We start from the raw sequence: 27,208 nt of genomic DNA, 5'->3' as shown, positions 1-27,208 counted from the left end.
TCTCTCTCTCTCTCTCTCTCAGGTTCATTTGTATAGTGGTCTGGCACAGTTCACCGAAACGTGTTATGCAACATTACAAGCAGTATAACTACCATAATAATCCTGATCCGTTTCCCTGTGTTGACATAAACAAACCAGAGGTGTCAGCGAGTATCTAAACACACAGCCAGCCCATAATAAAACAGGTCCAGGTCCATGTGAGCATGTGATCAGTTTCCGTGTGTGTGTGTGTGTGTGCTAGGGTTCAGATGTCCAGATGTGCACTCCGATGTGTCTGTGTAAAAGTTGGGGACATCCCATTATAGCAGCATCAGAAAAATGTCACCTTGTGGGGATTTTTTTTGCTCCACATGCATGAATAAAGTATTTTGAAAATGTAAAACTGCAAGGGTTTCTGTTAGGGTTGCACTCTAAAAAAAAACTCTGTTACCGCTACATGGTTTAATACATTATTGTAACTTAAAAATTCTAAAATGCTGATTAGATTAAAACTTTTAAATTACCAGAATATTTTTTTTTAAGTTTTCAAAACAGGAAAATATTGATAATTTCGTCAATTTAAAAAAGCAGCTAATTTAAAGGTAAAAATATCTGTCAGTTGCTTTAAAACAATATTAAACTTGTAGCAACCCAAAGAAATTGGGTTAATAACTCACACTAATGGAGTTGTTTATTTATTTTTAAAGTCATTTTTTGTTATTTTTCTACACTGATAATATGGGACAGTACATGTTTTTGTTTTGTAAAACAATGAAAACCTGTGGTTTAATACAAATAAAAAAAAACTACAGAAAAACAAAAATGTTGTTGTTAAATGTATTTCTTACAAGCATGAACAGTAAATTTGAAAACAAACAAAAAATTTAACAATATCAGCTACTTAATTTATTTGGGGTTCTAAACTTGAAAATGTGCATGTAATTAAGTACATAACACTTGATGTTTTCAATTTTTAAAATAAAAAACTAACTGAAACAACATTTTTGAGTACTCATAGATTTGAGGTTTTTGCTGTGTAAAAATGAGGAAAATATTTAGCTAACATAATAAAGTTTGTTGTCTGAACTTCATTTTGTTAGATGTTGTCGTAACTTTAATATATTAATGCAAGCTGTTGCGTTAATTTTTTTTGTTTTGTCTAAACAATATTTTTAGAGTGTGGGTTTAAGCGTTTAAGCTGTAATCGTTTGTTGTTTGTTCAAACTACTTATTTAAAATAGGCTGAAACAACACAACTCTTGAGTTTTTTTGGGGGACAACTTAATTGTTTTATGTTCAATCCACCTAAATTTGTAAAAACTAATAAGTTTCTTTAATTCCTTCATGTTGTTCCAACACAAATCGATTGTGTGGAAGTTTTTACAGTGCAGAATATAGTTTTTACAGTATAAAATTAATTACCTCTATGAGCTAAGAGCTCACATGCTGTGTGTTTGTTTTTGTTTGTATGTATGGGAAGTTCCCACAAAGATAGCTGTGTGTTTGTATGTGTATGTTTATGTGTATGTGTATGTGCGTGTTTGTGTGTGTGTGTGTGTGTGTGTGTGTGTGTTCAGGTACAACCTCAGCTAATGCATCATGTCTTATAAAATGTGAATATGTGTGCACTTTTTTAATTGCCTAAAGTTTGAATTACACACACTAAGTGGACTTAATTAAACCTTACTTTATACTGTAGACTTAATTTATATGTCATATACACACCTGAAGGTCTTGTTTGTGTTTTAAAGGACCGGCAAAATCCGTAGCATGTTTTTGGACCAGTCAGGTAACATTTTTACAGACTGACTGTTTGCGATTACCAACTATTTTCAATTAGAGAAGTTAAGTACTGAGCTCAAGATGTCTTATTTGAAGATGCAACACCTTAGAAAGGATTTTTGGCATGCTGACAGAAACCTTGTTATGAGATTTAAATAGCCTTTTAATATCTCATCAAATGATTCTTGTTTTAAATATGCCTTTTGTGGTGTATATTGCTCAGATTTATTCTAGTTTATTTATTACACTGTTGTTACACAGAAACCATTTTAGTTGGTGATTTTGTTCATCCAGCTTAATTCTTTGTTTTAATAAGTTATCTGCATTATCAATAAACTCTAATCTGTGCCTACAATGCATGAAGACATTGAGATATTTCAAGCACTGACATCATCAGTTTCTCTAAAGTGTCCTGAATGGAATGTGCGCTGTGAAAGGTGCAATACAAATCAATTTGGCTTGAATTGATAAGACGGCAATTTAGCAAATTCTTGTTGCGTAATGCATCATCTTTCACATGCTATCTGTATATCTAGAAGACAGAATACAGCATACACTGTATGCCAAAAAATAAAAATAAATAAATGCTGGGTTGTTGTAACCAAATGTTGGGTCAAATATGGACTAGAGCTGCACAATGTATTGTATCAGCATTGATTTCGCAATGTGTGCATCCGCGATAGTTACTTAGCAGAATATGAAATGTTGAGTTGGGATTGTAGTTAATTATATAGTAGATTTAGAGCAGGGGTGTCCAAAGTCGGTCCTAGAAGGTCGGTGTCCTGCAGATTTTAGCTCCAACTTGCCTCAACACACCTGCAACGATGTTTCTAGAACGCCTAGTTAGAGCTTGATTAGCTGACCAGGTGTGTGTGATTGGGGTTGAAACTAAACTTTGCAGGACACCGGCCCTCCAGGACCGAGTTTGGACATGCCTGATTTAGAGTTTAATCATAATAGAGTGAAAGTTTATCAACTGCATGTGTTTTTTTAGTATTTTAATAAATTATGTGAACTCAAAAAATATGACGTAGACAATCAGCATAAAAGTGAGCATAAATAAATAAATGTATATACAAGGCGCGTCAATCGCAAGTGATTTACATGTTAAGTAACAACTAATTTAAACAAATCAAGTTGAACATGGTCCCACTTTATATTAAGTGTCCTTAACTACTATGTACTTACATCAAAAAATAAATACAATGTACTTACTGTGTTCAAAATGTATTTGAGAACACTTGTGGTGCTCTTGAGTTGGGATAGAGGTTGGGTTATGAACAGGTTTGGTGGTATGGGTAGGTTTAAGGGTGGGTTAAGGTGTAGGGAATGGTCAGCAGTGTATTTACAAATGTAATTACAGAAGTTATATACCGATGTAATTACAAACAGGTATTTAAGCAAGCATAAGTACACAATAAATACATGTATTTACACAATAAGTACATTGTAACAAATTTAAAATTGTATTAATTTCTGTGCAAGTACATATTAGTTAAGGCCACTTAATATAAAGTGGGACCTTGAACATTACTAAATTTAACGTGTTTGTTTAAATTCAGCCCATGTAAATGTTTTCCAACCATCATCTGGTGCAGTTGTATTCTTATCACTATATATCGCAAAAAAAAAAAAAAAATTATCGTGATGTCAGATTTGTCCAATGTCGTGCAGCCAAACCTCATTGGGTTAAAAAGTGTAATTTAAATGTAATAGAGAAAATTAACACAGTTTTGGGTTTGTTGCAACACTGTAAAAAATGCTGGGTTCCACACAGTCGATTTGTGTTAGGGCAACATGAAGGAATTAAGTTAAATGATTAGTTTTTACCAATTTAAGTGGATTAAACATAAACAACAAAGTTTTGACAAAAGAAACGGAAGAATTGTGTTTCAGCTCATTTAAAATAAGCAGTTTGAACATGTAGCAAACTTTTTTTTGAGTGAATTTTGGATTACAACAACGCATCCTTTTTAGGGTGTATACCGTCTACTATGTAGTAAACTAAGATGGTAGTCTATTGTGGATGTATCTTGTGTTTTCCAGGCAGTAATTATGAGGTGAGAGAGAAGCAGGCAGGTGTCGGCCGGAGGTTTCTGGCACACAAGCATCATTTAACAAGACATCGTTAAATATTTACAGCGTTCCTGAGTGTCACGTTGAGACTGACTATCTCTTATAGTGGTAAAAAAAAAAGGTTTATTTTTCTCTCACTCCCATAAAATGTGTTATGAAAGAGAATCTACAAAGAGAAATAATTCTGGAAGAGACTGAAACTCAAAGAAAATTGATCTGTATTCACAAGTAAACACTGCATGTACTTTAATCAGGATAATTGGCACTGACCACAAATAAGAAAATGACGCTTCATTCACGTCAAGTCAAAATTACTGTAATTACAAGCTTCCGATTTCCATCCGAGCCATGCTATTTGCATTAGTGTTATAGCTCTGCACTCTTAATGGGTGTCCGTAATTGACTCTTTTGTCTGTATTTACGTCTCCAGTAAATTAGGAGAAGCTTTAGAAGTTGATACTTCAAGTTGAAGAGTGTAATTTTTTCCATGTTGAGCTCTAGAGTGCTGCAGTCTTCAAAACTAAGGGCTATAAAATTTGGCAAAATAAAATGGTAAAAAAAAGCAGTTTTGGTTGCATTGTTCCAATGTCTTGTTGACATTTTGGTTACATACCCGGAAAAGAACTGCAGTAAAAATAAGCTAAAGATCCTATTTTTGTTCACTGTAAAAAAATTTCTTTCTGTTGTCCCAACACAAATCGATTAAGTTAGGGGTTTATTATAAAAAAAGACAACATATACAATGTTTTATGAAAATCAAAAGGGTTTTCTTTAAAATGATACCAAACTGCATTTGGATTTGGGAAGCTTTTAAATCTGGGTAGGCAAAATCCAGGCGGAAACCCCAAAATAGCACTTGACTTTGAGGTTAATTAGCTTTTTGTTTTATGTACACTTAAAATAATGTTGTTTGTTCAAATTACTTGAAGTTCATTTATAATTTAATTTCGAGAGGATCACGTGCTTATGATTGCTTGCGGCTGGTCCTGCATTATCCAATTTATGATTCACCAATCAGACCATTCCTAAGCCACTATAAATACCCTATAGGTTCCATATAACAGCTATCTTTGTTTTGAAGAATCCCCCGCTTCCACTTCTACTCCTCCTTTCCTAGATGGGTGGCACAGTGGCCCAGTGTGTTACCATCCGGTGTAATGTTCAGAGGAAAAGCACAAAGAGCGGACCTAGACGCAGCATATAAACATTTAATGAAAGAACTATGACAAACTAAGACAAACTAAAACAAAGCAAAACAAACCAGGAACACATGGACATAATGGGAGGAAATCGAACAACAGACAATGAGAGGGGCACACAAACTGAAAAATATAGTCCTGGTGATCATTGGGAATAAGTTGCAGCTGTGAATGTGTGTGCGTGAGAGAGTGGCTGCATCCGAAACCGCCTACTACTCAGTAGGTACTGCATTTGAATTTAAACGTATTACTCGGCCGTTAGAAAAGTATGTTCTATACAGTATGAACGTCAAAAGTATGAATGGAATTCGGACGTACTACATCCGTCATTTTGTCATGGTCACGTGACCTGCCTGCGTCAATTGAGTTGCTTTACTCCCATTCATGAATTCGCTCGCGGGGCATCATGGGATAGTGCAGCATGCATGGGATGCGCACTCCAGAATCTCGCCGGAAGTAGTAAGTCATCCGGGTACTTCTCGCATACTGATTTTCGAATTCTATGAATTCTGACATACTACTCTGCTCGAATACTGATTTTAGTGTACAATATAGTATGGAAGTATGTGGTTTCGGATGCAGCCAGAGTGTCTGGATGATGGTCAGCTGGAGCAGGTGTTGATTGGTTCAATGAATTCTGGTCATGGTAGTTTGAGTGGTGTGTAGTTCATGTGAATTTTTACCAATGATCTCTGGATTGTGGATCGTGACAGTGACACAGTGGTTAGCGCTGTTGCCTCACAGCAAGAACATCACTGGTTCTAGTCCTTAGCAAGCCAGGCAACGTTTCTGTGTGGAGTTTACACGCTTTTTCCGTGCTCACGTGGTTTTTCCCTGGGTTCCAAAGTTTCCTCCCACCCTTCAAAAACATGCAACTTAAGTAAATTGACTAATCCAAATCAGCACCATAGACATGCTCCAAATAAGTAGTTATCTCTTAATCTGTTCATTAGCTACTACAGCAGGGGAGTTCTCGGGATCTACCTGAGCCCAAACTCCCCTCTCATTTTGCAAATGGGAGGAAGCCCCAGGCTCGAGGATCTTATAAGCACAGGGCTCTCTCCCGGGACAGCATGCCAAACGGCTTTATAATTAATCATCAACTCTTGAAATTAAAATGAGCTGAAACAACGCAATTCTTGAGATTTTTAGCTGACGACGTTTTATGTTCAATCCACTTAAATGTGTAAAAACAAATCGATTATGTGGAACCCAGTGTTCTAAGGTTGCATCTCAGTGCTCTTAACATGCATATGAAAAACAAAGCTAAAGCATGCACTAGGGCTGGGTGATTTTTCAGATTTTTTTCGATTAATTCGAATTTACGTTTTAAGACCGTTTGATTTTGAATCAAATCGAGAAATCGCGATTTTTAAAAAAAAATTTATGTTTAATACGTTATAATGGCACCAATGCACTTTGGTTCACTCTCTGTATGAAGCAGGAAGCACACCAGAAGCGTCTCTCGGCGACGCGCCGCACAGCACCACACAGCGCCATAGATTTTAGAATTCTAAACAAGTTTCTATACACACACCAGCGCCGCCCAGCAACGATTCACGAAGCAGTTCATATTTCAGCCATGCCACAGAGCTCCATCTGATTAGTTTCATGTTAAATATCATGCGAATGTGCGCGGTTGGTGTGTGATAGTTTAAACTGTCATGTGCGCGCCGTGTCGCGGCGCTTCTGGTGTGCGACCTGCTTGACTGCCTGTTAAAAAAGTGTAGGATTTTACTTGTTGCACATCTGTGTGGGTTGTCAAGACATTTCCTCATCAAGTCGATAAACTCGATCTCAACATGTATGAAGGACGTAAAAGCCTGCCATGTGAAACACCGCGCCGATCTTTTGGTTTGAACACGAGTAGAGGTGAGGGACTGTAGCAGTGAAAATGAAAGTACCCGTCCCCATGACGTCATTTAGCGGACCTAGTTGAAAACCTGACAGATCAGGCAGCATAATACAGAGAGTGGAGCAAAGCGCATCAAATGATCGGTATTTAAAAGGGGAAAAAAGAAAAATAGATTAAATATATTGTTTTATATTAGACACACATCTGGTGCTTGTATTTGCTGCTCCTATACGTCCACAACTTCACACACTGGGTTAAATTAGGCTTTACAGTTTCCATGTTCAGTCCTTTTCTTCCACTGTATCTTTTTAAGAAAAAGGCAGCAGCATTACAACCTGTCATTCAATCAGAAGAAGACAAAGTCAAAGCCGAGCTGACAGCCAATCTTTCCTAGACTCAGCAAAACTTGCAAAACATACCTCTCTATTCCTGCAACTGCAATATTTACACAAATATTTCTTATTCAAATCTTCAGCAGCACTATTTAACTCGTGAATTTGTTTTATATTTATTTACACCTTGACCGATTTTTGTATGACATGGCCATTAAAAATACAATGTTCCTTAACCATATGGTTTTTCAAGTTACTTTTAAAGAGGATGTTACTTCAGTCATGTTGTTGTAATGTTTTGAGAAGACTAGTAACACAATAAAAAAAAATCGAAATCGTGAATCGGTCAACCTTTATAAAAAAAACCTAGATTTTTTTTTTTTTTTTTGCTAAATCGCCCAGCCCAAGCATGCACACACAAAAATACACTTGGGAAAATTGTTTAACAATTAACTTAAAAGAAAGATTAACATTTTCACTTGGACCAGATTTGCTCCATCAACACCATTTTCATAAAAACCCCCCAAGCAAATGCACAAGAACCAAATGGCCATTTCTGCCACGTGTTTTACATACCTGTCTGATTCAGCAAACGCCTCAGAATCCTTCATCTAATCTGACCTGATCTCTCCAAGCATTCACATGAGCTTGAACGAACGCCCTGAAAAGTTGCTAATCAGCATTAAGAGGCTTTAGGCTCGCTTCCGGCGGACCAAACTAAAGATCTCCATTTTCACTCGGACCCAAACGCAGTCATAAAGTGTGCTTGGAAAACTGTTTCAGATGCACATCATCAATTCAACATGTGCGATTATACTGACGTTCTCCAAAACCCTCCTCCTTATACACACAGTCCTAAGTCCTCTCTTGTATAACTCTTCCCGAATGGCAAGCCGATGATGTCATGGGCCACACGGCGACCGTTGCCGGGCCTGTCGCTGAGGCTAAGACGGGTTTGTTGGGTCTTTCTTTGAGGCTCGACAGAGATCACACGAGGCTTAGTAAAGTCAACACCGAAAAAAGGAAACCTGGAGTCCTGAAAATAAGTGTGTGTGTGTCTTTGTGCTTTCTTTCCCTCCTTCCCACCGACGGTTGACCTCTGGACTCTGGATATGTAAATCAACATCCTCCTTCACTAGACTGCGTTTCACTACTGAGCCATCCTGATGATAATAATGTGAATTTTGTATGCAGCATCGGTCAAAGTTTGACATCAGTAGGAATTGTTTTGGAGATGAATGATCATTTTTAGTCAGCATGAACTCGTTAGATTGATCAAAAAGTGACTGTAAGGACTTTTATGATGCTACAAAAGATTTCTGTTTGAAATCAAGTGTATTTTTGAGTTTTGTATTCAGCAGAAAGTCCTGAAAATGTATTAAACATGTATGTACTGTACATATATCTTTGGTGAGTGCAAGTGTGCATGTACCCCGTTTTTTAAAAATATTAGCATGTATTACATCAGCGGTTCTCAAAGTGGGGGTCGCGAGACGATATTATTTAATAATATTTTATTAAACTATTAGAACTATCATAATTTTTCCATAACATGCAGAATACAAAAATAGTTTAACTTATAATATATTTAATGTATACTTAATATTTGAAAGCTTCATTAAAAAACATGCAAATAAAAAGTCATCAGCCATTCCATTGGATTGCGACCCCGGGGGTTATTATGCTAGATTAACATCACAGCAATAGTGTTAGTCGCAGCAGATTGATTTTACAGTACAATGTTAAACTTTTTGACACCTTTATGGCACTCCCATACAATAAAAATAAAGGCCACGACTGAACAAGGAGGACGATCTCCAAGTGGCTCCAAGTCTCCAAAATTAAACCAAGAATAGTCTTGTGCTATAAACATTGTACTCAGCATTCTCAATAAGTGAGATTAATGTTAGATTAAACAAATGAATAATGATAATAAAAAATACTGTTGCACTTTTTTGTGTTGTCAGTAAGCTTGTTTATATAGTTCCTATTGGTGTGTGTGCACCATTGTGTGCAATATTTGTACGCTTATAACCATCTCCGAGCATAGAGGGGTTCACAAGTAACTAATGTTTTTTTAGGGGTCGCGGGCAGAAAATCCTGTATTACATAATGCTTAAAGACATGTATCATAAACATAATAAATGTTAACAAAAAAGTGTAAGACAAAAACAAACAGAGGCTTTGATATATGCTTGCAGATCTAAATTAAGCTGTCTGACACCTACATGAAAAAATACTATAGTAATTTATAGTAAACTGCGTTTTTTTTTTTAACCATTTTTTAACCTCCAATAGAGATAGACAGATTGTGCAATCAGCTAAACGATTTTTATGTATGGGTGATATACACTCACTGGCCGATTTATTAGGTACACCTGTCTAACTGCTCGTTAACGCAAATTTCTAATCAACCAATCACATGGCAGCAGCTCAGTGCATTTAGGCATGTAGACATGGTCAAGACGATCTGCTGCAGTTCAAACCGAGCATCAGAATGAGGAGGAATGGTGATTAAACTTTGAACGTGGCATATTTGTTTATTTAGAGAGAATGGTCTGAAAAAGAGAAAATATCCAGTGAGCGGCAGTTCTGTGGCCGCAAATGCCTTGTTGATGCCAGAGGTCAGAGAACACACAACACGTTCATCCTTAAGGTGGATGGGCTACGGACATTCGGGTGGTCGGGTCAGAATTTGGCGTCAACAACATGAAAGCATGGATCCATCCTGCCTTGTATCAACGGTTCAGGCTGGTGGTGGTGGTGTAATGGTGTGGGGGATATTTTCTTGGCACACTTTGGGCCCAGTAGTACCAATTGAGCATCATGTTAACGCAGTATTGTTGCTGACCATGTCCATCTATTTATGACCACAGTGTACACATCTTCTGATGGCTACTTCCAGCAGGATAATGCGCCATGTCATGAAACGTGAATCATCTCAGACTGGTTTCTTGAGCATGACAATGAGTTCACTGTACTCAAATGGCCTCCACAGTCATCAGATCTCAATCCAATGGAGCACCTTTGGGATGTGATGAAACAAGAGATTCGCATCATGGATGTGCAGCTGACAAATCTGCAGCAACTGTGTGATGCTATCATGGCAATATGGACCAAAATCTCTGAGGAATATTTCAAGTACCTTGTCGAATATGCCACATAGGATTAAGGCAGTTCTGAAGCCAAAAGCAGGTCCAACCCGGTACTAATAAGGTGTACCTAATAAATTGGCCGGTCAATGATAATTGCATCACCAAAAAGGATTGAGGTTGTGTCCATGTCTAGTGTGATAAGTCAATATATTGATTATTGTGACAGACCTAGCCTAATAAATACATTAAATAAGTATTAATACAAGCGTTTCCTATTTAGGCGAATCCTGAATTGAACCTAAAACTATCACACACACACACAGAAACACCTGTTCACCCTGACTTCGGAAATTGTGTAAAGGCAGCCAATCAGATTATAGCTTGGCGATTAATATCTGATCTTGTTTCCATCTTTCTCTCTCAGTATCTGGGAACGACAATCCTTCTCTTTTCGTATTTCAGCGTGTTCCTTCACCTCTGATCTGCGGTCAGTCTGGGTGAACGTGACACCAGCGCCGTCCTCACACAACCAGGTGTGACACAATGCCGTCCATTATAAGAGCATTATCCGGGCTGAGAGGGGCCTTGTGTGAGTGTGTGTGAGCACCTCACTGTGTAAATCACAGTGCTTGATGTCATTGTCGGCCATGGCATACACTCACACTCGAAATAAGGAAATTACTTGACAAAACAAAAGTCTACTTCTGTATATCCAGCCATTAATTTTGGATTTTGCTGTTTGCATTGAATAAAACGTGCAAATGTGAATCGATACACACTGAAAGAATGTTAAATGCAAGGTAACTATCTATTTAAATAACGTTTGTTATTAGAATATGTTCAACCGAGGAACCGCAGGACAATGAAGGGGAGGTCGCATGGTTATTTCAAGAAATCGTTTATTTTTATTTAACCATAGGAATCACCATATTTTATCCATAACCTACTGAAGAGAAAATAAATGTTGTTTATTGTTACTATATTCATTCATTCATTTTCTTGTCGGCTTAGTCCCTTTATTAATTCGGGGTCGCCACAGCGGAATGAACCGCCAACTTATCCAGCAAGTTTTTACGCAGCGGATGCCTTTCCAACCGCAACCCATCTCTGGGAAATTGTTACTATATACTACTGTATATAGTTACTATAGTAGCTTATAGTAACTAGTTCTATTGGATTGCGACCCCTAGGGTGATTACATTATATTAAAGACAGCAATAGCGCCAGATGCAGCAGATTGATTTTATAACACCAGGTTAAACTTTCTGGCCCATTTACATCATTGACGTACATAAAAAAATTCAACGAAGAATAGACATGGGTCTATTCGTGTGTGTGCACCATTGCATGCAAGGTTTATGTATTTATAACCACCTCAGAAGATATTGGGGTTGCGATTCATTGGCATTGTTATTTTGGGGGTCGCGAGCTGAAAATTTTGGGAACCCCTTCTGTAACTCATGGTATAATATATTGTAGACGTCAGTTTTTGCTAAGAAAAAATGAATAAATGGAATACACAAGCAAAATTTAAAGCCAAAGTTTTAAAATGAAAACATTTACTATATGTAACAACACATATACAAAATCAATATAAAATGTTTATTAATAAATAATTCATATTTCCATGTTATGTTCATTTTGTTTATATGCCAAATAATTTCTTCAAATTAAATTATTGCAACAAAATAAGAGCATATTTCAAGAGTTCACATTTAGATATTGCTTGATGATAATAGCAGGTTTGGCATGTTGTCCCGGGAGAGAACCCTGAACTCGGAGATAATTGAGCCCAGTGCTCCCACCTGGTTGGTGAACATGTAAGGGGAGTACGAGATCAGGTAGTTCCCAAGAGCTTCCCCTGTTAAAGGAGAAAAGGGGAGATAAGGTGGATGGGGGGTTTCTTTAAAAAATGAAGATAAGGGAATAGTTTTAGCCAGGCTACTATTCGCGACGGCACCTCACCCTCTGTTATCTAGCTGATTGGCTAACTAATGGTTATAGATGAGAGACCAGCTGCAATTAATCATATCATGTGCTCCTTTAGAAATTAGTTTGTGAAACTTCACTTATAATATGCAAACTAAAAGGTTTTCAATTAACTTTCTTGTCTTTGTGATTAAAAATCAAGCTAAAAAAAAGCTGTTTTTTTTTTTAAATAAATGCATTATTCTGACCCAAGCTGTTTAAAAGGGAATTAACTCAAATTTTTGCTTAAACATAATTTCAAGAGTTAACACTTAGCTGATGCTTGTTTGGGCATGCTGTCCCCTGGACAGAACCCTGAGCTCATAAGATCCTCGAGCCTGGGGCTCCCTCCCGTTTGAAAGGCGAGAGGGGAGTTTGAGCTTAGGTAGATCTCGAACACCCCTCCCCCCGCTGCTTTAAGGATTGCTATGAGGATTTGCTGAAATTCGTCTATGGTGCGGATCTGGTTTAGTCAATTTACTGAAGACTCATGTTTTGGACTGTGGGAGGAAACCGGAGAACCCGGGGAAAACCCATGCAAGCACAGGAAGAACATGAACTCCGCACAGAAATGTCAACTGGCTGTGTAAAGACCCGAACCAGAGACTTTCTTGCTGTGGGGCAACAGTGCTAACCACTGGGCTGCCGTGCTGCCCTATAGAGAAAAAAAGAGGAGTAGAGGGGGTGGTGAATCATACGTTAGCTAACGCAAGGCCAGCCGTGTCAATCATAAGCACGTGATCCACTCGAAATTAGTTTATAAATAAACTTCGTTTGTTGTAATTTCTCTACTATGCAGCAGTTTTTAGAAACAGAAAAGAGTGCAATTTCAATGTATTTTCAATGTATTTTTTCATGTATTTCAAAGGTACAGTTAATCCTAATAAATCTCACGTTAATTTTTATTGCAGACAAAACAAACTTCCTCAGAATGTTATTTTTTTGTTCCTTACACTTAAAAAAAATAATAATAAAAATCAGATCACAAATCACATTTAGCCAAGGAAGTAGTACAGTCTTACACAATCATCTGTGAATCATCCATTTGCAATGCAAACTATCCTTTCTTCAGAACCATTGTGCTTTTAAAGGAATAGTGCACCCAAACATGAACATTTGCTCAGTATTTATGAAAAAAAAGCTGCTGGAAGAAAGTATGAATTCTGAGATGTATTTAGAATTCCACAAAAAAAAGAAGAAGAAGAATTGTAAACTCTAAATTACATTATAAACTACATTCATCGGCCACTTTATTAGGTAAACCTGCCCAACTGCTTGTTAACACAAATTTTTAAATAGCCAATCACATGGCAGCAACTCAATGCATGTAGACATGGTCAAGACAATCTGCTGCAGTTCAAACCCAGCATCAGAATGGGTAAGAAAGATGATTTAAGTGACTTTGAATGTGGTTGTTGGTGCCAGACAAGCTGGTCTTAGTATTTTAGAAACTGCTGATCTACTGGGATTTTCACCGCACAAGCATCTCTAGGGTTTACAGAAAATGGTCCGAGAAGAATGGCCAGACTGGTTCCAGCTGATAGAAAGGCAACAGTAACTCAAATAACCACTTGTTACAACCGAGGACTGCAGAAGAGCATCTCTGAACACAACACATCTAACCTTGAGGCAGATGGGCTACAGCAGCAGAAGACCACACCAGGTGCCACTCCTGTCAGCTAAGAACAGGAAACTGAGGCTACAATTCACACAGGCTCAACAAAATTGGACAATAGAAGATTGGAGAAATGTTGCCTGGTTTGATGAGTCTCGATATCTGCTGCGACATTCGGACGGTCGGGTCAGAGAGCATCTACAACATGAAAGCATGGATCCATCCTGTAAGGTGTACCTAATAAAGTGGCCGATGAGTGTATATATATATAAAAAAATAACTGCAAGAAAAAAATTGATCAACTGTAAAATATAAACTCAAAATCACAAGAAAAAGGTGTTTAAATACAAAATTACATTTTATTTTTTAATTTTATTTTCTGAATTGTGCAAAAATATTATTGAGAGATTGTGAGGCTCCGAAGGTTATTTCTTTTTTACTCAAGTGATTCCAAATCTTTGAGTTTCATTTTTCTCTTGAGCACAAAAGAAGATATTCTGAGGAAAGCTGAAAACCTGTAACCGTTGGCATCCATAGTAGGAAAAACAATGGAAGTCAATGGTTACAGGTTTCCAGCTTTCTTCAGAATATCTTCTTTTGTGTTCAACAGAAGAACGAAGCTCATAAAGGTTTAAAAGGGTGAGTAAATGATGACAGAATGTTCATTTTGGGGTGAACTGCTCCTTCAACTAATACAGATCATTGTGTACCGGCACTGAAACCACAACACATGCTATGCTGTAAACCACACGGCATTTCTCACCCCTCTGAGAACACAGCCGTCTTTGTGTCGTCAGTCATGCCAGTACTCTGTAACCTATATCTGCGTGTGTGTGTATGTGTGTGTGTGCGCGCGTGTGACTCTCTCAGGAGAATAACTGTGTTCAGTACTGCCCTCTAATGGCCTCCTCATACATTTACACTCCACCCGTCACAGATCCACACCTGTATGGCTGCACGTTACTTAAATATGTGTTATTGATGTTGAGTATTGTGATTACTAGGGCTGAACAATACAGTGTTTGAGCAACAATATCGCAATGTGTGTATCTGCAGTATTCACATTGCTGGACTTGCAATGTGGAATGAGGACTATAGTTGACCAGGAAGTTCAGAACACATGAAAACTTTGGAGTCAACTCAGTTTAACCATAAAAAAGTGAATGTTTATAAACTGCACATGCTTTAAGGCCCATGTAAATACTTGAAGTGAGTTTAAAGCATCTGTGCTTTACATCTGTAGATTTAACAAATTATTAACTATATTTTTAATCCGTCTCTGGAAAAACAGCATGCGCCAAAAATCTGGAAGGACACTATTGAATTGTGGGGAAAACTGGATAATTTGCAGCTTTTGTCAGCTAATTTCAGCTTCCGGGTTTAAAATGATTTTTGGGGCGGGATCAAAATCTGTGACGCGTCGGTTTCTCATTATTATTCATAGCAGAGTTTTCTTATCCTATGAGAAGAGCCGGCTTCTTAATTATTCATGTCTGCAAGTGCTTTACAAAGGCAAGGCAGACCTGCCAGTGCCAAGCTGTGAGATCCTACCTTGATGACTGGGTAAAACCGCATCCACGGACCCACGGCACACAGTATTTAGCTGTTCATGACGGGTCGTATGTGTTTGTTTCCATGATCCACAGGGTTTGTTGCATGTTTTTCTACGCAAAGCTGTTTGTGTGCAGTAAGCATTTTTGTTGGGAGAGCAGTATGAGAATTGGAGAATTGCGGACTTTGTCTTTTATCAGGAGTTCGTTCACATTTAGACACATCGCCGTGCTGCTGTGTTCGCTGAAATCCTCCAGATTACCAGCAGGGCTAATGGTTAAAATAGACAGGGCAAGAGACCTGCTGCACTGAGTCTGCATTCAGATGCTGGGATTGAGGGAAAAGTCCTCATTTAGTGTTTATATAAACATTATTATCTTTATGATGATATAAATTGTGGTTGTGTGTATGAAATTTTGAATAACAAATGTAGCAGGGCATTAAATTACTTTTTATTTCTTTGCATTTTAACTTTGTAATCTCTAAAATCATGAGTCTCCTCACGGTTTGTGTCTCATTTTGTGAGCTAACTGACAACAGTTGTTCCCTCCTCCTCCCCTGCTCTGATGGCCACGCCCACTCTGATTGCGGAGCTCCACGCCCATTATGATGCATTTTTTAAATAGATTCTGAGGTAGACTTGAACCGAAAGTGGGGGGTGTCATGGCCCTTTAAAACACAATGAATGAGTGAAAACCTCAGTAGATATTCTCACTCTCATTGGCTGTTGTTCATTTTCCTCTCTGATCTCGACCCCCGCCATTAGTATTTATCTTCAGCTCTGGGTTCACATTTGGGCTGCCCCTAATCCTAACCCTAACCTTATTAAGAACAGCAAATACTGGGGAGGCAGCAATAAAGATAGGAAGGCCCTATCTGATCACTCTAATTTAGATAACCAATCCATAAAATAAATGTAATTTATCAAACATGTCTGCGATATGTACAGCTGAAGTCTAAATTATTCGCCCTCCTTTGAATTTTTGTGTTCCTTATAAAATATTTCCCAAATAATGTTTAACAGAGCAAGAAATTTTTCACAGTGTTTCCTATAATGTTTTTTTTCTTATGGAGAAAGTCTAATTTGCTTTATTTTGACTAGAAAACTAGTTTTTATATATTCAAAAACATTGTAAGGTCAATATTATTAGCCCCCTTAAGCTATATGTTTTTGTCGACAGAACAAACGATTATTATACAAGGATTTGCCTATAGTAATTACCCTAACTTGCTTAATTAATCTTGTTAAGCCTTTAATTGTCACTTTAAACTGAATACTAGTGTCTTGCAATATGTCTAGTTAAATATTATGTGTCATCATGGCAAAGATTAAATAAATCAGTTATTAGAAATGAGTTATTAAAACTATTATGTTTAAAAATGTGTTACAAAAATCTTTCTGTTAAACAAAAATTGGAGGAAAAAACTATACAGGGGGGCTAATAGTTCACCAGATCTAATTATTCTGACCCCAACTGTATATAGTGTATAGATCAATAACTTTACGATATATTGTGCAGGCTTATACACCTGCCGGTTTCACCCGTACTTCAGGTGTGTATTGTGTGTCATTCACATGTGCTTTTAAAACACACCTCATGCTTTTAAGGGGTTAGCAGGGCAGGGATCTAATTGCAGCAAAGACTATGACAGCATTAGACCTGTATGTGTGCTTTTATCAATAGGAAAGTGTTTTCTATTTTTACTAGGGGTAAACGTGTCCACTGGGCTGCAGTCATTTTGATAACGCCAGTGGCAGGCTTGTTCTGTGTTCGGACTGCGAGAGTAAAGCATGATTGCATACAAAGTGAAATTAAAATGACTAAAACGATTTATTCTCATTTACACTATACAATGTTGTATTTCTTTTAGAGTCATCACCATGACTAAGCATGAATGGCAGAAAAAAACCCTGAATGACACTAGTCATATTAATTGTGTGTGTGTGTGTATTGTATAAATATATTTATATGGGTGTTGTATAAATACATACATGTATATTACCTTTTCTTAATAGGGCTGCACAATATTGGAAAAAATCTAACATTGCAATATTTATTTTGCTGTGATATACACTCACCGGCCACTTTATTAGGTACACCTTATCATTTATTAGGTACGCCTTAATCATTTATGGCATAGATTCAACAAGGTACCGTAAATATTTCTCTGAGATTTTGCTCCATATTGACACCAGATTTGTCGGCTGCACATTCATGATGCGAATCTCCCATTACACCACATCCAGGGCCAGAGCAAGCTGAACTGGTGCTCTAGGCAGAGGACGATCACGCCGCCCTCAACACGAAACGAAAGTAACCGGTTATGAAAATGAAGTGAGGTGTTGCGGACCTCTATTCTGCTGCCCTATGCACGGATATAACTGAGGACGCGCTGGTGCTGAGGGAGGAAGGGAGGTGTCACGGACACCGCGCTCTCTATTCTGCCGGCCTATGCGCGGATATAACCGAGGACGCGCGGGTGTCGCAGACCTCAATTCTGCCGCCCTATGCTCGGCTATAACTGAGGACACGCGGGTGCTGATGGAGGTGTCGCTGACGCCGCCCTCTCTATTCTTGCGTCTATGCGCGAATATATCTGAGAACGTGGGTGGTGAGGGAGGTGCCGCGGACATAACTGAGGACGCGGGTGGTAAGGGAGGTGTCGCGGATGCCGCCCTCTCTATACTGCCGCCCTAGGCGGCCGCCTAGGTTGCCTCTATGGAAGTGCCAGCCCTGACCACATCCCAAAGGTACTCTATTGGATTGCGATCTGGTGACTGTGGAGGCCATTTGAGTACAGTGAACTCATTGTCATGTTCAGGAAACCAGTCTGAGATGATTCACGCTTTGATATGGTGTGTTTTTCTGCTGGAAGTATCCATCAGAAGATGGGTACACTGTGGTCATAAAGGGATGGACATGGTCAGCAACAATACTCAGGTAGACTGTGGTGTTGACACGATGCTCAATTGGTACTAATGGGCCCAAGTGTGCCAAAAAAATATCTCCCACACCATTACACCACCACCACCAGCCTGAAGTGCTGATACAAGGCAGGATGGATCCATGCTTTAATGTTGTTAACACCAAATTCTGACCCTACCATCCAAATGTTGCAGCAGAAATCGCCAATCTTCAATCTCCAATCTTCTATTGAGCCTGTGCGAATTGCAGCCTAAGGTCTTCTGCTGCTGTAGTCCATCTGCCTCAAGGTTAGACGTGTTGTGTTTAGAGATGCTCTTCTGCAGACCTCTGTTGTAACGAGTGCTTATTTGAGTTACTGTTGCCTTTCTATCAGCTCCAACCAGTCTGGCCATTCTCCTCTGACCTCTGGCATCAACAAGGTATTCGCGCTCCCAGAACTGCCGCTTACTGGATATTTTCTCTTTTTCGGACTATTCTCTGTAAACCCTAGAGATGGGTTTACTTCACAATAATACAATATTCACAAGTTTCAGAATAGTAGTGTGCATAAAAAAAAAAACTCGACCCAAATCATCATGGGACTGAAGTGAAAACCTTTCCGTCTTACCTTCGCACTGTGAGCCGTAGTGTTTTATAAGATCCTTTAACGAGTGATATGGCCTCCTGCCTCCATCCGCTCAGCTCCACCTCATTAATTACGACCACTTGATCTCCCGCCTGTAGGGGGTGCTGGAGCAGAGATGCTTTTCCGCCCTCCTCCACCTGCGGGACGTTAAAAACACACACACACACACACTGGCCGTGAGCGCTCGCTCTGTGCGGCTCTATAAGCAAAATCAAAAACACATGCATGAGCCCCCAGCGCAAACCCGCCCAGAATTCAAAGAATGTTTTCTTTGGACCTTTTTGCCTACACATCCACAGTCTCCAGACACTAATATTTTGGTCACACAATCTCTGGTCCTGGTCTGGTCCTGGAGGATGGAAGTCCCGCATTTTATAGCCTTTTCCAACACCCCATGATGCTTTGCATAATTTATTAGAGTAACTTCTGATGAACTATAAACAATAAGTGAGTTGATAAAAATATTATAACTCACAGTTCATCTATCAAATATTCAAATTAGCAGATTATTAGGATTAATTAGTTACTTGGGGTAGACCATGGATAACCTGAAATCTCTACTAAAGACAGTAGAGATGCACAGTCAAAATTATTAGCCCCCCTGTTCATTTTGTTTTCAAAGATTTCCCAAATAATGTTTAACAAATTTTTCACAGTATTTCCTATAATATTTTTTCTTCTGTAGAAAGTCTTACTTGTTTTATTTCGGCTACATATTACATATTTTAGTTCCAACCCCAATTAAACGCACCTGAATACTAGAAACTATGGGCGCCGTTACAGGGGAGGTTAGAATGATTCTAAGGGCCCATACATTTAGAGGCCCCAGAGACATTGTCAAGGGCCCGTGCCAATCCTCCCCCAACCCCCCCTTCACTTTCATCTCCGATTACAATATCACCCCTCCCACACCAAACACACAACCCCCCCCGCCCCATACCAACCCACTACCTACACCCCACCCCCACATGGTCTTCACTTTCATCTGCTAGTAACTTCTAGGCATGTGTGTTGAAGCAAGTTGGAGCTAAGCTATGCATGACACTAGCCCTCCAGGACCGAGTTTGGACATCCCTGCCCTAGACAATCTTAATCCGGCATTTCTATATTTTGCCTATCGTATTTTCAAGTTAAGGAGAGAAGCAAAGTTTTCACATTGTTTTAGGTTACATGGAAACCTCCAAATAGTGTTGAGAAAGACATATCCTGTATTTATAAGGTATAATTCACCCAAAAATGTAATTTCTGTCTTCATGTAATGATGTATTCACGACCGCGAAATCACACATGACTTGAGCTGCTGACCGTAAGCTGTTACCACAGAGAGGGCGGGCGTGCGCCCTACTTAATGATAAGACGTGCGCATGTCTACTTTAGTAAACAGAACCTGCATGGGCTGTGAATAACAGGTAATAAAGTTGTAAATACCGTTCAGTTTGTGGTACAGAGTGATCATTTGGGAGCCACGCACAAAGTATGAACAGCATTTTGCAGTAAAAATGAAACCAAAAGCGCACACATCATTTAAATAATTATATCGCATGTTAGAGTTATGACTGCGACAAGCATTTAATGTTTTTCTTTCATAGCGAACTCGTGTTGTGCATGAGAATATATGTTGAACAGTGTCAGTATAACTAGGCTACTCTAACCTATATAATGTTGAATATAATGCAAGAGGGAATATGATAATGACAAATGTCTGAATTTACCAGTAGAAAAATGGTCTAATAATGTGGTCAATGACAGATTGCAAGCATATGCCTTAAACATATTAATTCAACTTCAGATATATGATCGGTTGTATTCTGATGTCATCCCTTTACTGTGCATTAATGACCAGGACAAATTTAAGGTCCACTATTCAAAGTCTATTCAAAATTGAGCATTTTACCCAACATTTTAGATATTACACATAATATTATTACTGTTGTTTTACCATATGTTTAAGAAATAACAATAATAAACAATAAAGCCTGCTCAGAATAACCTTTATTTTGCATCTACAGAATCGTGAGAAAATAGTGATTCTCATTTTAGCCAGAATCGTGCAGCTCTACCAGCAGGTGTCGCCGGTAGAAGTGCAGGATTAATGGTGTTGTCTTGGTTACAAAGCAGCATGATGTCAAATCTAGCAGGATTTTTTTGATTTCATAAACTACGCAGTATACCGACATTCGCAGATTAAATTCAGGCAAACCTTCGCATAAAACTATACTTCATACAATCAAAAATGATACAAAATTTTATACCTTGTAAAATAGCATTTCAGACTTTTAAACACTTTTTAAGGGCCTTAAATTTATCTGAATTGATTAGAGAAGTTTTATGTTTTTTAAGATGCCGTCTGAGGCCCTGTAATATTGCGATATCCATATCTTAGGGAGGTGAGATAAATAATAATAAGCTCAGCATTTGTGTGTTGCATGCATTATTCATTCATTCATTTTCTTGTCGGCTTAGTCCCTTTATTAATCTGGGGTCGCCACAGCGGAATGAACCGCCAACTTATCCAGCAGGTTTTTACGCTGCGGATGCCCTTCAAGCCACAACCCATCTCTGGGAAACATCCACACATACACACACACACTCATACACTACGGACAATTTAGCCTACCCATTTCACCTGTTCCGCATGTCTTTAGACTGTGGGGGAAACCGGAGTACCTGGAGGAAACCCACGCGAACGCAGGGAGAACATGCAAACTCCACACAGAAACGTCAACTGAGCCGAGGATCGAACCAGCGACCTTCTTGCTGTGAGGCGAACGTGCTACCCACTGCGTCGCCTTGCATGCATTAGTTCATACAATTATAATTGTATTTAAACATTTAGCATATGCATTTGTCTAGCTTCGCCTTTTTGATACCCTTTTGTCGTGCTAGGTACCCTTTGCAAAGTGGTATAGTACGGTTCGCTCTTAGGTACCTTTTGACAGTGGAAACGACAATGAAAGCGTACCGAACTAAACCATACCATACAACTCAGTGGAAACGGGCCATTAAGTGCTAGTGTTTTTTAGAGAGAGAGACGAGTGTTTCTACAGGTGGTTTGTCAAGCCCACTCGCCTGTGTGAGGCACACTTCAAAAATGGATTTTTTAAATTAGATATTGTGTGATTATAAGTAAGTGTCTGGTGAAAACTGGTGTAAGTGTCTGTTAAAGTGTCAGAGAGATGAAAGAGTGTGTTTCTACAGGTGGTTTGTCAACTCCACTCACACTGAGGCACACTCAGAATTGCAAATTGTTTTGAGGTTGTCATGCGGTGTGGTGTTGATCCAAATTTAAATAGAGCTTTACTGTCTTTATACCTGCCGTGATTTGTTTCAGTTCATTTGAATAGAAGTTCTCCAAACAGGAAGTGCAACCTATATTTTAAAATGCTGTCATGTGCGGAAAAAAAGGTGGATTAAAAGCACCAAACCTACATATTGAGCCATTGTGCACCTGAGAGGAGGCCATTCACTCTTTAACACTGCTGCAAAACAACACAAAGAGCAGCATTCATGAACAGGAAATGTAATGTTTAGATATTGCAACCACAAAGAAACCTCTGTACATCCCAAGTAGCATCTCAGCTTGGACAAAGAAAGACAGAATTGGTTAGATAAGATCGGTTAATGCACTCTTTTCTTGAATTCCTGAAAGCAGGTACTGGGTGTCTCTGGATTATTTGTCCTAACAGTGGATCTCCAATGAAAAAAAAACAGTGGTGACATTGAAATATTCCCTCTGGAAACTAATTATGGATGTGACATTGGCAGAGGTTTCCATTACATTATCTGGATTGTGACTTGTAAATAATGTCAATACATTTTGCATGCATTTTATACAATTTATACCTTATCTTTTTTTTAAAATAAATAATTCTGGCAAATGATGTTATTGTTCATTAAACTATTAAAATAATTTCTTTAACTGAAATGAAGCTGAAATAAATATGAATAAATGTTTAAATATATTACAAATAGATATTATGAACTTTAAAAAGAGAAATGCTGCATTGACAACTGAACTATTAAACTAACTATTCATCTAAAACTGAAATAAAAGTAATTAAACCTTAAAAATAAAATATTAAACCTTAAAAATTTAACCTAAAAGCTCATTTACATCAAAATAAAGGTATTACCCAAAAAAATACCTATTAAACTTGAAGAAAAAAAACTGAAAATGTAAATGTAAATATAAGTCAATTCAAATAATAATAGTAAACAGAAACACACGTCCTACTTCTGTCTTTGTGAGCGCTTATTAAAAAGTAAAATACAGATGTGTCCAAAACAATTTGTTTGCATACTTCAAACCACAAATAGTGAGTCAGTAGATTTGCATTAGCTCTGTCATGCACCTTGTTCTTATTAAAATTCAGCTCTTAAATTGAATGTGGAGTCATATTTATTTGCATTAGGCTTTTCACTATACACGTTGCTTCACTGCAGCTTTACAGGAAGTTAGAATCTAACAGGAAGTCACACTACAGCATCTATGAAGCTCCTACTGAATGTTTTTATCAGGATGTGCTCATTAGGTAACTCAAAATTTGTTTATTTAAAAGTTGCATGAGTACAGTTTTACATCTTGGGTCACACCTAATTAGGACTAGTAAACTTTTAAATGTTTTCATTGATTGAAATGGCATCTGTGATGAAAATCAACTTGTGTAAGCTGTTTGAACTGTGTGTACGTATAGTGTGTCCACAATCATATTGGACTGATAGAAACATTTTTTAAAGATTTCCTGATGTTAAAATAGGATCCAAATCCCAGTGAATTGTGACGTGAGAGTACGGTTCTCCCCGCCCACGGAATTGATTGACAGCCGCATAATAACATGTCCCCATAAGAACGTGCATAAACATGTCCACAGAACAGGATTTGCAAAGAAACTTTGATTAAAAGAGCTCTCAAACCTCAAGAATGAGTTATACAAGTTTAAATTGTTTACTGTAATAAATTCCCAGAATTTCACAACATATTACTGTAATTTTTCACAGTAAATTTCACTTTACAGGACTTAAAATTTACATATTCAGAATTTTATTGTGAAATTAAGGCAGGCATCATGATTACAGCAAACTACTGTAAAAACGGCTATGTCTTTTGCGCGTTAGCTATAGGAATTCAAACACTTAATATTTTATCCAACATAGAAAATAATACACAATGTTTATGGTAGTACAGGCACTTTGTTAGATATTTAGAAATATTCACAGAAATATTGTTATTATGAAGTACCCCACAGTAATTTACCGTGAACTTACATACAGTACCTCACTGTGAAAGTAATGCAATTATTAGCCGGTAATTTACTGTAAATTTAAGGTCAAATATTTGACAGTATATTTAAAATGCTTTTTCATTTTTAAAAATGTATAAAAATAGATAGAATCACTGGTTCGATTCCAGCTCAGAACGAGATGCAGTAGGACTGGTGAGTTACACCTGGGGGCTCGTCCGGGATGGGAGTGAGGTTTAGGGGGGTGAGTGTAATGAAGGCCAGCTAGCAAAGTGCTATGCAGGTAACCTCACTCCTCTAACATCAAAAGGCCATGGTCGTTAGCTTCCTAGTTAGAGCAACCAACTCCCATGCAAAGAATTGCCGGTTCAATCCCAGCTCAGAACAGGATGGGTGCAGTTAGACCGGTGGGTTACACATGGGGAATCGTCCTGGATAGGGGTGAGGTTTAGGAGGCTGAGTGTAATAGAGGCTAGCTAGCGAAGTGCTATGCAGGTAAACCTCACTCCTCTGATCTCAAAATGTGCTCTAGCGACAGATGCTAGAGGCTATGGTCTTTAGCCTCCTGGTTAGAGCAACCGACTCCCATAGAATGAATCGCCGATTTGATCGCAGCTCAGAATGGGATGGGTGCAGTAGGACCGGTGGGTTACACATGAGGAATTTTCCAGGATGGGGGTGAGGTTTAGGAGGCTGAGTGTAATGGAGGCCAACTAGCGAAGTGCTATGCAGGTAAAGCCTAGTTCACACTACAGGATTTTAAACATCAGCAGATCGCTGTGCCGTTCACACTACATGACTTGACTTTGTGTCTTTTGATCTCTGTGGTGTTCACACTACGCAACACTCCGTGAACGATCCACAAGAGGGGGGTCACACACTACATGATCTGACAACATCTCATTCCCCAACAGCTCATTCAAGCTACCAAACCACAACCAATGAAAATGAGGGTGGGGTCGTCAGAAAAAAGCTGAACACTATTGGCTGCTTGTGTGCTGATTACATCACTGACAGCTTTTCAAGCTTTGGAGAAAGCATTTAAAAACATCGTCAAATCAGCTGATTTATGAGCGGATTAATCACTCATCTGCAGGTTCCAGTGGATAGACACAGAGAGTTTTAAATTTTTGTAATTGTATAACTCTTTGAAATAAAACTAACATATTTATAACACCCTGCCGTTTTCTAACTATCAGTGTATTTCTTTCTGACATTGTTTTTTTTTTATTACAAAACAGTAAAGAACTGAGCATTTCTGCCTTAAATTACCATATTGGTCAAAATGACTGCATGCATGTCTGATACTTTTCGCTGTGACTTTAAATATGTGTGCATTTACTTGCCTGGCAACTTCCTGCTAACATAAACAAAACTTTCTGATGGCAAAAACATCAATTTACTTCAGATATCTTTCAAAACAGCATATTCTGTGCTGTTAAAAAGCTCCTGTTTGAAAGTGAAAATGAAAGCCAACCCTTTAAGTGTTTTAGTATCTTAACTACATATTTATAGGCTGTATTACCAAAAAAATATTATATTTTTAGGGTAATGGTGTCATTAAATATGATGCCAGACATTCAAAGCTTAATTTTATTATCTCAATAATACCTTTGAATGTAAATATGTTGTGACAATATGGCGTTTCATATGAAAACGATCAGAATGAGCAGTATGGTAATTCTAATAGTTACAGAATTCTAGTTCCACTGTTAATATGGCCTACTCTCATGTCTGTGCTAACGCAGAATAGCGAGTGCACTGATGCCCATTCTGACCAATCACATATGTTTCTGCTGAGCTCCTGAACACACAGCCATTCAGCTCATGCTGATATGCTCTCTCATTGGCTGCAGCTCGTCACTACATCTGACCACACGTGGGGTTGAGTCGGCCGACTGCTCTGGAATATTTAGCATGCTGAATGTTGGATTTCCGTCTGCGAGGTGTCGGCGACGCGTCAGCGAGCCTCGTTGATGCGTTGCTCAGTAGTTCACACATAAAGAGCGGCAAGCGCCGAGCACCCGCAGATTTCTTCCCGATCACAGCCCGATCTGTCGGCGAGCTCGTTAACTTCCAAATCGGGCTCAAATCAGGCTTAAAATCCTCTAGTGTGAACTAGGCATAAACCTCACTTCTCTAACCTCAAAAGGTCATGCTCTTTAGACACCTTGTTAGAGCAACTGACTCCCATAGAAAGAATCGCTGGTTCGTTCCAGGACTGGTGGGTTACACCTGGGGGCTCGTCCGGGATGGGAGTGAGGATTATGGGGGGTGAGTGTAATGGAGGGCAGCTAGCAGAGTGCTATGCAGGTAACCTCACTCCTCTAACCTCAAAAGGCCATGGTTGTTAGCTTCCTAGTTAGAGCAACCAACTCCCATGCAAAGAATTGCCGGTTCAATCCCAGCTCAGAACAGAATGGGTGCAGTTAGACCGGTGGGTTACACATGAGGAATCGTCCCGGATGAGGGTGAGGTTTAGGAGGCTGAGTGTAATAGAGGCTAGCTAGCGAAGTGCTATTCAGGTAAACCTCACTCCTCTTACCTCAAAATGTGCTCTAGCGACAGATGCTAGAGGCTATGGTCTTTAGCCTGGTTAAAGCAACTGACTCCCATTGAAATAATCGCCGGTTTGATCCCAGCTCAGAATGGGATGGGTGCAGTAGGACCTGTGGGTTACACCGGAAACCTCATCCGGGATGAGAGTGAGGTTTAGGGTAGGGGGGTGAGTGTAACGGAGGCCAGCTGGCGAAGTGCTATGCAGGTAAACCTCCCTCCTCTGACCTCAAAAGGTGCTCTAGCAACAGATGCAAGAAGCCACCGGCTTTTTTTTGCAATATCGCCCAGCCCTAGTCCTACATTTAAAAAAAACACGACATAATAGGGGCATAATAGGTCCGCTTTAATACTAATTCACGATAATAATACATACAGCAATAATCCATAAGTTATGCTAAAACAACA

The 27,208-nt window shown here is 38.7% G+C and overlaps 1 long non-coding RNA gene across 1 annotated transcript in view; it reads left to right on the top strand.

Annotated features, from left to right (window-relative positions):
• The window catches only part of LOC137488778 (uncharacterized), a 200,591-nt gene that overhangs the window by 68,613 nt on the left and 104,770 nt on the right, over nt 1-27,208 (top strand). The gene's annotated exons all lie outside the window — the stretch shown is intronic.

Source organism: Danio rerio, chromosome 21 (assembly GCF_052040795.2).
Source record: "Danio rerio strain M-AB ecotype USA chromosome 21, GRCz13ab, whole genome shotgun sequence".
NCBI classification, from domain to species: Eukaryota; Metazoa; Chordata; class Actinopteri; order Cypriniformes; family Danionidae; genus Danio; species Danio rerio.
This window is presented reverse-complemented; position numbering and strand designations above follow the sequence as displayed.